At 44.4% G+C, this 12,507-nt stretch overlaps 1 protein-coding gene across 1 annotated transcript in view; it reads left to right on the top strand.

Moving 5' to 3' along the window:
- The window catches only part of LOC149787191 (uncharacterized), a 47,185-nt gene that overhangs the window by 10,969 nt on the left and 23,709 nt on the right, over positions 1 to 12,507 (top strand). The window lies entirely within an intron of this gene.

The following is a 12,507-nucleotide window of genomic DNA, read 5'->3' as shown; positions in this document are numbered from 1 at the left end:
CGCAATTGTTCACGGAACACATCGACCTGGTCAACATTCGACAATACGAAGGCTTGATCAAGTGTAAAGTTTTGCCTCCCACGAACCTATACCATCCCGTCTTACCTCACCATTGTCAAGGCAAACTGATGTTTCCCTTGTGCCGTACTTGTGCCGAAACGTGCAACCAAGACCAGCCTTGTCAGCACACCCAGGAAGAACGTGCCTTGACGGGAACCTGGGTCAGCGTAGAATTGTTCAAAGCTATGGACATGGGATACCAACTGTTAGAAGTGTACGAAATTTGCCACTTTCCCAAGACACAACAATACCACAAGGGTGACCCTACTCAGAAAGGCATTTTCGCAGACTACGTGGATGCCTTTTTGAAACTGAAACAAGAAGCCAGCGGCTATCCTTCCTGGTGTCACACTCCCGAAGACCAAATAAAATTCAAAGAGAAATGCTACGAACAAGAAGGCATCACTTTAGACCACATCGAGAAAAACGAAGGCAGGCGATCGTTTGCCAAAGTGATGTTAAATTGCTTGTGGGGTAAAATGGCACAACGACCGTGTTTACCCAAGACGGAATATTTGACAGAACCTTCCCGCTACTTCCAGATGATTCACGACAAAACCAAATACATGAAACACGTGGACGTCGTTCGAGAGAATTTGATCTTGGTCAATTACGAAGAAGATCTGGACTTTGTACAAGACGACCCTTTTGGAAATGTCATCATTGCGGCTTACGTGACAGCCCATGCTCGCTTAAAATTGTACGAAGCTTTAGAACTGTTAGAAGAACGCGTCCTGTACTTTGACACGGACAGTTGCATTTACATCCATCACCCGATTCAACATCACCCTAACATCGAAGGAGACCGTTTAGGAGCCTGGACAGACGAGCATCCCGACGACAAGATTCTAAGTTTCGTCAGTGGTGGTCCCAAAAATTACGGCGACGAATACCGGGACAAACAAGGAGAAGTGCACACGACGTGCAAAGTGAAAGGACTGACTCTGAATTATCGTACCAGTCGAGTGGTCAACTTTGGGGTATTGAAAGAAGCCTTGCAATCGGGAGAGGATGGAAACTTTAAAGTGACCACCTATCAACCGAACAAGATTGTACGTTTACCCACTCACCACATCGTCAGTCGACCCTTGGAAAAAGTCTATCAAATCGTGTACCAGAAGCGAGTGCGACTTCCCAATCATTTCACCTTACCGTACGGTCACGTCGGTATTGGTCTGTAAATAAAAAAGGAACCCTAGGCAAGATCGATAGTTCATTGGGACTACCAAGACCGAGCGAACAAGATGAATACTTTGAAAGAGACATCGTTCCAGTTTGGGGATTGTAAAAAAGTTGTATCTTCCTCTAGTGTGACTAATACTGGATGGATAAGACCCAGGCATTGCGACGAAAAATGTCCGGAAGGAAACTGCGATTGTCCATGTGGTTACCATTGTAATTGCGTAACGGAGTTTGTAGACGAGTGCGATTGTGAGCCTTGCGATGTGTACGATGCTGTACGTTGTGACCTGAGCGATGCCGTAAAGCATCATGGGAACTTTAGTGTCCCTACCCCTATCATGGAAAGGGATGCTGTGCGTGTCAAACCTGAGGGATGCGAAAGTGATGCCGCTCGTCCTCTTGGACATTTTACTGGGTTTCGTTTTAAAGGGGAATGTCCACCTTCACGTCTACCCCCTTATGGATGTCATCCAGCCCTGAGCAAACTCCTACCTATGTCACTTAACCCTCATCGAAACGAACCTGTGAAAGACGAATATTCGTTCCCTGTGCGTTTGTCGGAATACTGCGACTTTGAAAATCGTCTTCAATCGTTCAAAGGAAAATGGCCAAAGTATCTGGGAGGACCGACCCCCGAAGAATTAGCCAGAGCCGGATTTTTCTACTTGGGTGAAGGAGATAAAGTCAAGTGCTTCAGTTGCAGTGTGTCACTTCACCACTGGGAACCGCAAGATTCGGCCTACGTAGAACATGCTCGATGGTCACCGAATTGTCATTACTTACCCTTAGTGGGACCGAGGCATTGAAGTAACTTACCATGTCGTTGACGAAGAAGAAACCAGATTGGCTAGGAGTCAAATGTTGGACATCACCGAGACCAGTATTTAAACTTCATTTCAAAAACGATATTGAATCATTACCTAAAGAACTGCAAGAGAAGATTTACAAGGAAGTTTGGCAGGGGTTTGCCAGAGTGAAATCTCAATGGGTCACTGTAGAACTTTTGTGTCGAGAAATTCATAAGAGGAAAGTGAAAAAAGTCAACCAGTGTGTTAGATTTCTTTGGGTCAAGGTTGCATTCCTCCTATTATATCGCTTTAGACCGTTTACATCAAAAGAGTTCAGTGACATTCTTGGACGTTACCCTGAATGGCAGTGGTCAGAAATTACTCACTATGTGGATTACTTTTGTGAATTGTACAGACTGACCTATTCATGAGTACTTTACAAGAGAACATTCGTGCTTTGCCTGTGGAGTTGAGAGAACGTATTTATCGAGAACTAGTTAAAATACAAGTGAAACGTAAAGAACAATTGCATCCGTTACGTCACCAGATCTTTAACCACTGGTACCTGAATGGTATAAGAGAACTGATTCGTCAGAAATTCTTTCAATGGTCAGACATTGTTCAAAACTTTGAGGTCTCTAATGATCGACATGTTCATGATTATGGTTACTTCGAGATTCACCTAGTGCAACGCATTGAGGAAGACAAGTTAAAGGATTACAAACATATTTTACGTGGAATCTGCTTAGCGGAAGAGGAAACACCTAATCGAACTCTGACGTTTCGGTTACAGTATGCAAGATTTAGATTCCCTACTGGAGAACGAAGATCTCTGCCTAGAAAGTACGTGTATTGCATCCGAAAAAAAGAGAATATAAAAACAGGCTGCCATGCCACGGTTTATGTCACATGTCATCCAACAGATTCCGTGGAAGGAACTCAATGACCATATTCAAACCGTGGATCATTACCATCGATTATTACAAGAACTGTATCCATTCAATTTGGGACGACAAGTGGTGTGTGTCTTAGTGACTTGTTTTCTGGGATTTCGTTTACCAGCCGATTCTTTGTGGACTCTTTACGATCAGTACTTACCACCTCCATGGCCTTAAATGGTCACGAAAAACTCCTTTTGCTCAAAGCCTTGCGTTTTCATCTGGATACTTCTCGACCTCAACAGGAAAAAAAGATTCGTCAACTTTTAGCTACCCAAGACGTGTATGACGATGTGTGTGTAGCTTGTGACTTACATCCCCATTGGACAGATGTCCGTGCCTGGAAAGAATGGGGTTTTGAGGCTTGGACCCAAGAAGTGGCCCAGTATGCACGAGAGTTGTTCAAGGAAAAAAGTTACTTTTCAACCCGTGTTAGTGACGGTGCCAGAAGAACCCGTCACCCAGGACAGGACTGTCGTGGACAGGCCTGAAAGACCCTTTCGGGAGGACACTTGTGTGACCTTACCCCCTACTATAGAACTGGTTAGAACATTACCCAAAACATGTTGTTGTACAGACACTTGTGTTTATTCCACGTTCATAGTTATCATGTGCCTTTTATCCTTGTACTTAAGCCTTTGGCTTTTATGTATTTTTGTCTTTCGTATTCATGTTTGAAAAAAAACATTCAATAAACGTGTTCTGAAAAAGTATATAAACTCTTGTCTTGTTTGTTTTTCGTGTCACAAGTGACATTTCTCACACCATGACTACCTCTGCTGTCTCTGCTCCCTCTTCCTCTACTGTCAAAGTCATCGACGAACACTTAGATCGTGCCAGTTGGGAGGCTTTGTATCTTCGCCATCCCTTTAACATGCTCATTGCTGGACCTAGCGGTTCAGGCAAAACCGAATTCGTCAAACGTTTGATCGAACATAAACATCATTTGATCGATCGACCCCCTCAACGAATCGTGTGGTGTTACAAAGAGTGGCAATCGGCGTACAGCCTCTTGCGAGAAAATCAAGGCGATTCCATCGTGTTTGTGGAAGGCATTCCTAAAGAAGACGACGGCATCGTCTCTGACTCCCGTCAAACCCATTTGGTCATTTTCGACGACATGTTAGGAGAAGACGAAGAAGAAATTAAATTGTGGTTCACGCGCAAAGGGCATCACCGTAATGCCAGTGTCATTTACATCACCCAAAATTTGTTTCAACAAAGTAAAGCCCATCGCACCATCAGTCTCAATGCACATTACGTGGTCTTGTTTAAAAGCCCTCGAGATAAATCGCAAGTGCAAGTCTTAGCCAAACAGTTAGGAACGCCTTGGCTGACTCAGGCGTACGACGATGCCACTCAAACGCCACACGCCTATTTACTCGTCGATTTGAAACCTACCACTCCCGAGGATTTGCGATTTCGTACCCACTTGTTTCACCACTGGTGCCAAGACGGAGGGCCTGTCCTGTACACGTCTCCGTCCTCGACTTCATTTCACTCCCCATCAAAAAATCTATAAAAACCTCAGACCCTTTTTCGTCTGTCTCACTCTCAGTGCGAACATGACGTCCCTGCAGTCGCATCTTCCCGTCAAATTGATTCGTGCCTTGTATGGCATCAGTCGAGAAAAAGATCCACAAACACGAGCTCGTGTCTTAGAAGCTAGTCTCAAAGAAGTCTTACGATGGTTCACGGTGACGGCACGTCAATTACTCCAAGGAATCATTCAGATTCCTCATCAAACCAAACGCTTTTTCGATCGAAACAAAGTCGCTTTGGTCCAACTGGCCGATCCCCGCATCGACACTCAAACCAAAAAACAAATCATTTTGAAACCTGGAGGGAGCGGTACTCTAGGAGGGGTCATCATTCGCTCACTCTTAAGATGGGATCCTAATGCCCCCAAAGTTATCCCTAAGACAAAAGTCCAACGAAGCCCCAAGAAGAAAAAGAAAAAGACCAGGTCCCCAAAGAGAAGAACTTCTCCAGTGGCGGGACCCTCCTCTTACCAGACACCACCCCGGAAAAAGAAAAGAAGCCCCAAGAAAAAGAAACAGAGAAAAAGTTCCCAGAAAAAGAAAAGTCCACAGAAGAAAACTAGTCGCAAGAGAGGCACTGCTTCCAGGACGCAGCCTTACACTCGCAAACCACGACCTGCCACAGCGGTGACTGTGTCTCCGACAGCCTCACGTTTATCCACTTCTCCGTTGATGTCACCAGGAACTGAAGAGTACTTGGAGACGTTAATCACACCAAGAACTTCTCCGTTGATGACCCCCAAAAGAACTTCCCCAGTGGCAGGACCTTCCCATTTAGCGGCAGCAGCTCCCATTTCGAGTAAGATTGCAGCATCCTTGTTGACCCCGTCCCCTACACCCCAACGAGAAGAAATGAAAGCTTGGGTTAAAAAGATGATGTCCACGCCTCCTTCGACAGAAAGAAGGGAAACCAGAAGCGAAAAAAGAAAAGAAGACCAAAGCCATTCCATTGCCACCACCACCACCACCACCACCACTATCTTCGACTTCTACTCCCGTAGCCCATCGGACACGTAAATCCGTTTCCAAACCACCCTTTCGACCCACCCAAAGTAGCATCACCGAAGAGTGGGTGACTTATTAACACGCCAACACAAAATAAAAAATGGAAAAAGTCTTAGCCAGCATTTACTACGATCCCTCACATCCTGCAGGTTACGCAGGAGTTCAAAAATTGTATCGTGCTGCCAAAACTCGACTGAAAAGTCTCCGTTTACCTCAAGTGCAACGATGGTTACAAGAACAAGCTACCTACACTTTACACAAACCCATTCGACGCAAGTTTGCCAGAAGTCGCACCCGAGTGGAAGGCATCGATCATCAATGGCAAGCCGATTTAGCCGATGTCTCTCATTTGGCCAGCTACAATCGTGGCTACAAATATTTGTTTTGTGTCATCGACGTCTTTTCCAAATTTGCCTGGGTCGTGCCCTTGACTTCCAAATCGATCAGCGAGTTAGTGCGAGCCCTACAACGGGTGATGAAACAAAGCGGTCGTCACCCTCTTCGATGGCAAACGGACAAAGGCACCGAATTTCTGAACCAAGCTTTCCAAAAAGAATTAAAGAAACGTGACATTCATTTTTTTACCACCGAGAATCCCGAAACCAAAGCCAGCATCGTGGAACGTTTTCAACGTACTTTGAAAGAACGCATGTGGAAATATTTTACGCATCACCACACTCTGAAGTACATCGACATCTTACCGCACCTGGTGCAAGCGTACAACCAATCTTACCATCGAAGCATCGGACGTGCCCCGCAAGACGTGACTCCCGACAACGAAGTGCTGGTGTTCGAGCGTCTGTTCGGTACGTCCCCGACGAGGGCTGTCCCCGAGAAAAGTGGAGAGTTGACCGTAGGAGATTGGGTACGCATTGGCAAAACCAAACGCACTTTCGACAAAGGTTACTTACCTAACTGGACCACCGAATTGTTTCGCGTCACTGGACGAGTGCATGGCCGTCATCCTACCGTCTATAAATTGGAAGACATGAACGGAGAAGTACTCAAAGGAACGTTTTATTTGCCCGAGTTACAACGTGTCACCAAAAAAGAAGACGACGTGTACGACATCGAAAGCATTCTCGAACGCAGAACCCGTAAAGTGGGCAAACGACGTGTCAAAGAAGTCAAAGTACGTTGGAAAGGATATCCACCCAGTTTTGATTCTTGGATCGACGCTTCGTAAGTCATCGACTATAAAAAGAAGTGACCATCATGCCCTTTCACTCAGCAGACGCAGCTACGTCGACCACTCCTTCTTCACCCAGTTCTTCTGTGCAAGATTTACAAAAACAACCCTTGTGGGTGTGGTGTGGAGAACGTGTGCCTAAAACGCAAATCGTCTTTTTCTGCCAAATCTTCGTGGTGTATTGTGTCATCGGGGCAGCCATCGCCAATTTGAGTTTGCAACAAGGAGACAAACAATTGTGGACCATTTTATTGAGCAGTTGCATCGGTTACCTGCTTCCCAATCCTTCTCTGAAATTCTCCTCGAACGGGAACCCCGGGAACCTTGTTTCCAGTGCCAGTGCCAGTCACCAGTTCAACCACAACCAGAACCCCATTTTTGGTGGAGACACGCCTCTGACGTCCAGTAATAACCCCTCGGACAGCCACAGAACTCTGGAATTATGAGTCACGAAAACCAATTTTACTTAACCTTACCCAGTGACAGTTCCATGGAGGTGTTTCCCCACAACACGTTGTGCTGTTACACGGCCAAATTACCTCAGGCCATCCCCTTAGATCACGAAGCCCATTGGGAAGTGGCTTTAGTGGAAATGATTCACCCAACACAAATCAAAAACATCACTGAAACTCAAAACACTTTTGACGTCGAAATTCTGGACTCAACAGTGCAGCAAACCATGACGACCACTTCTCAACATAAATCACTTCCCAAGACCCCAATACCCCGCAGCAGTGACACTTCTCCTCCTCTTTACGTGTATCACTTTAAAATTAACTCAGGCCATTATTTTAGTGGTCAACATCTGGTGGAGGCCATCGCTGACAAATTCTATGCAGACTTTGACAAAGTTCTGACCGGACTAAAAAAACGTGTCACCATGGAGTACCACAAACTGTCTCACCGTCTACTCATCAGATTTGAAAGTGAGGAAAAAAGTATACGTATTAAATTTTGCCCTGGATTGTATGACATTCTGGGTGGAGACCTCAATATGGTCACGGATAAGCAGACCAAAACGATTAAAATGGCAGAGATTGACAACAACGGGCATTTTGCAAGGTATTTTCGTTACCCGGTAGAACTGAACCAGGGACTGAATTTGATCTTTGTGTACTCCGATGTGGTGGAGTACAACGTGGTGGGACACACCTCCGTACCGTTACTGCGTGTCATTCCTTTCAAAGTAAATTCTGCCACGGCCACTGACGAGGAAGGTGGAAACACTTATCACGTTCACCGCGAATTTGTCCATCCTCATTATTTGCCCGTCAGCAAGTCGTATTTGGACACGGTCAACATTGCTATAAAAGGAGATTTGGGACAAAATATTCCATTCACCAAAGGAAAAGTCACGGTGAAACTCCATTTTCGAAAACGGTTTTCTCACGACTCGTAAGTAAGTCATGTATCCAGTGTACCAAGGGGTTGCACGACAGCGAGGACACGGTTTAGGAGATATGTTAAAATCGGCCTTTCGTTCGGTGGCCCCAGTCTTGAAACCGATGGTGACACGCGGATTGCACGCCTTGAAAGATGCGGCACTGACGCAAGGCAAAGAATTCCTCCAAAATGTCATCATCGACAAACAAAACCCTAAAGAAGCCTTCATGAGGGCAGGCAAAAATGTCTTGCTGCAAACGGGCAAAGACATTTTGGGTCGACGAGACACACCTATAAATGCCCTGCACGCTACCGAGTCAGGCATTCACCAAGGACAAGGCAGAAAGAGACGACGAAGAAAACACCCTTTCACCAGACTTCAAGCGAGAAAGATCAAGAATAGAAGAAGAACCGTTCGAGACTTAGACGTTTTCGATTATTGAGAAAGAACAGAACAAAAAAATGATGCACCGAGAGTCTTGCGCCTGTTCCAAGACGGAACTGGATCTGTTTGCCATGCCCCCCACGATGATGACCATGCAAGAATCCCAATGGGTGGAATTTCATCCCGTCTCCTCATTGGCCGATTCCGCTCCCATCGAGTTTGAAATCAAAAGACAACCCGAAGATTACATCGATCTGAATAGCAGTTACTTGTACTTGAAAGTCAAAGTTCTAGATAAGGGAGGAGATACTATAAACGGCGAAGAGAAAGTAGCTCCCGTCAACAATTTCATGCATTCCTTGTTCAGCTCAGTGGACTTGTACTTGAACAACAAACTGGTTAGCAGCAGCATGGATACTTACCCTTACCGTGCCTACCTGGAAAATCTCTTGACGTACGGAATAGATGCCAAGGATACTCATCTCAATGCCTGTGTGTTGTGGGAACCTGACGAAGCAGGCCAGTTTGAAAGATTCGAAACTGATGCAAGCAAAACACCAAACAATAACGGATTTGTAGAACGAAGAAAGAGAATCAAAGATGGAAAGAGTTTAGAACTGATGGATCGTTTACATCTGGACATGTGGTTGCAAGAGAAATATTTGCTGAACGGGGTGAATGTCCGCTTGAGACTGAATCGCAGTAGTGCCGCTTTCCATTTGTTGGCTGAAGATGATGCTACTAATGGTGGCAATTCCAAAAGCAAAATCGAGGAGGCCAAACTCTACGTACGACGCGTGGAAGTGTTTCCTAAAGTAGGTAACGAGATCAGTCAAACGTTGAGCAGAACGACCGCCAAGTATCCCATACGACGTGTGGAAGTGAAAACGTTCACCATTCCTGCTGGACAGCATTCCATGATCGAAGATCATCTGTTTCAAGGACAGTTACCCAAGCGTTTGATCCTTGGTATGGTCGAGAATTTAGCCTTCAACGGAGCCTTCGCTGAAAATCCTTTTGAGTTTAAACACTTTTTTGTGAAGAAAGTCGAAGTCAGTCGCGATGGCAAGACCTTGTGTACCAGACCTTTCGAACCTGTCTTTAGTGACGACGAGACTAAGACGAATTACTTGAGATCGTACTTGTCCCTGTACGAAGCCACGGGTCAGTTAGGAACCAACGCCAGTCACGGCATTACGTACGACGATTACGCAGGAGGTTATGCTTTGTGGGCTTTAGATTTCACTCCAGACCAAGGCAGCGACGAGGGACATTTCCACCCTATAAAATCAGGCCAGATTCGTGTGGAACTTCAGTTTGCAAAAGAACTGCCAAAGACAGTGAACGTCATCCTGTATGCAGAATTCGATAATACCATAGAAATCAACAGTTTGAGAGAAGTCATCCTAGATTATTAGAAGCCATGGAAGACTGTTATCCCTCTTTACCTAGTGGAGAAACTTTGGACATGGAATGTGAGGAGACCGTGGAAAAAGAAGAAGAAGTGATCATGATGAAATCGAGATGGCCAGAACAAGAAGCCCATTTAGTCTCCTGTTTTGCCAAACACTTGGTGGAAAAAATGACGGAATTGATCAAGAAAAATTGCTATGGATGTCAAAACGATCATCCCAGTCAAATTCAACACGATAAATGCCTGATGTTGAGTCAAGAAGAAAAATTGGACGAGTATCTGGACGAAGCTTGGAGTCTCATCTCGGATAAAGACGTGTTGCACCAGTGGTATAAAGACTTGCGTGAACATTCTTGTCCACCATTAACCACTCAAGAGATCCATCGTATCGAAGCTCTCCTGAATCAGAGTGAGGAAACAGAACGAATAACCGTTTATTCGTCAGACATTTTCAAGCAAAAAGTCAGGATCGAATTGACGACTTATTATTACCTGTGAAGAAGAAAACAAAACAATGGATACCTGGGAACTTTATTACCTTTTGAACCACAGTTCGTATACATCTTCTTGGAATCCTGTCGTCTGTGCTAAAGATGAACTCCCTCATCGCAAACCTAAAGACCATCAAGCTTACGTGATCAACACGGACGACAGTCATCTCCCAGGAACCCACTGGGTAGCCGTCTACTTTCCTCAAGAAGGATGTGTGGAATATTTCGATTCGTACGGATTGCCCCCTTTGGAAGACGATATCATCGACTTTATGAGACGAAATGCTCAAACCACCCGATTCAATAATGTGAAATTACAAGGCACAGATTCCTTGGTGTGTGGACAGTACTGTGTGTATTTTCTGCATCATCGCAGCCTGGGCTATTCCTTAGAACATTTAGTGACTCATTTGATCCTCGTTCTTCTGCTAGAAATGATGTGAAAGTAGATCGATGGTTTTGTGACCATTATGCTTATCTTTTGTCTCAAGCTAGGAAACGTAGTGTCCATCAATGGCCTAATGATTTCCAACAGTGGAAATCACAATTTCATTCACAACGTTGTCAGCCCTGTTTAAAGTAGGTTGTAAATTGAGAAAAAAATGTTAGTGATTTGAAAAAAATTGTTTGATGTTATATTATTAAAAATGTTAGAGTTGTTGTTAAGTGTTAAGTGATTTTTGAATAAAAAATGTTGTGTTTTGAAAAAATGCTTTTGTCTTTTGTTTAGCTATAAGAATGTTGGATTGATGCTCTTTCATTTCTTACTATCCCTCTCATGAACGTTGCGGCTCGAAAAACCGTGTGGGGATGTTTTCCTTCACGTCCGCGCTTTGACTTTAAGAACCAGTTTGTTCCCAGTCCAACCATCCATTGTCGACTCATCCTCCTACGAAGATGTGCTCCAAACTAGCTAAGCTCAACGAAGCCTACGTGAATTTGCATAGGGTCAGACACAGTCTGATACCAAAGCCAGAAGAAATAGAGAATGTGAGAATGTTAAAAATCACTGAAGACCTGATAGAAGAACTCTTCAGAGAAGAAATGAACAGGGAGAAAGGAGAATGGACAGAGAAGTACAGACTTCAGAGACAGCAGCAACAACAGCAACAACAGCAGCAGCAACCTGAAGCTGACAGAGGCTTTGTCGATTGCCGTATCGACACCAAAGAGTTCTTCTTTTCTTTCCGAAGAAGCAGACCTATCGCCAGAAAGTCTATCCTCAGAGGACATCGCATTCTTAGAAACTAAAAAAGAATACCATAGCAAACAAAAAAAACAGCCCTTTTCAGGGCTACCCAATACTCTAGAAAAGAAATAACGATAGATTTGCCAATGTGTGTAGGTAGAGTAGTGTGAAAATAAACACTAACTCTTGCTTTTAAAAATGTGAGGGTATGTGTTGGTGTGTTTGTGTTAGTAAGAGCTCAAGTAAGTTGGTGTGGATAGTAGATTAAAATGATATCTTTTCTTAGTGTTTGAGGTGTATATTTGGGGTTAAATTGGATTGATTTGCGTATGTGGATAGTCTATTGAAGTGATTTATAAAATATTTTACAATAGTAATGGGTAGCATAAAAAGTGAGTGAGTGTTTCTTTTAGGTCCGCGCGTTGTTGTTTTTTTAGGTTATGATCTAGGTAAGATGAATTTTATGTTATTAGGGGGATGTTTTCCATCACGTCCGCGCTTTCAGTATAAATTGAAACTCGTTCGGCAGTCCAGCTACCCTTGTTGATTGATCAACACCAAAAAATGAACGCGAGACTTGAGAAACTGTTGGAGCTTCATGTGCATCTGAAATATGCCAGGCGCATATTAAATGAACTGGCCGCGGAAGCCATTGTCGAGGAGGGAAGGATAAGAGAGGAGGAAAGAAGAAACAAAGAAGAGGAGGAGGAAAAGGAGAGAAGAAATTTCAAAATCCCAGAGAGCGAAAATTGGGATTCTGAAGCGACATATCCTGCCTCTGCTCTCTCCCCCCAAAAGGTAAAAAGTAACTGGGGGATAAGATGTGTATGTGGCGCCAGGCCTGGAAGGTGCCACCATTAACCAGGTGTCCATGAAGTTCCAAAAAAAAACAGCCCTTTTCAGGGCTACCCAATACTCTAGAAAAGAAATAACGATCGATTT

Source organism: Sinohyriopsis cumingii, chromosome 12 (genome assembly GCF_028554795.1).
Source record: "Sinohyriopsis cumingii isolate HCF-2022 chromosome 12, ASM2855479v2, whole genome shotgun sequence".
Lineage (NCBI taxonomy): Eukaryota > Metazoa > Mollusca > Bivalvia > Unionida > Unionidae > Sinohyriopsis > Sinohyriopsis cumingii.
The sequence above is the reverse complement of the archived record's forward strand: the minus strand, read 5'-3'. Positions and strand labels throughout refer to the sequence as shown.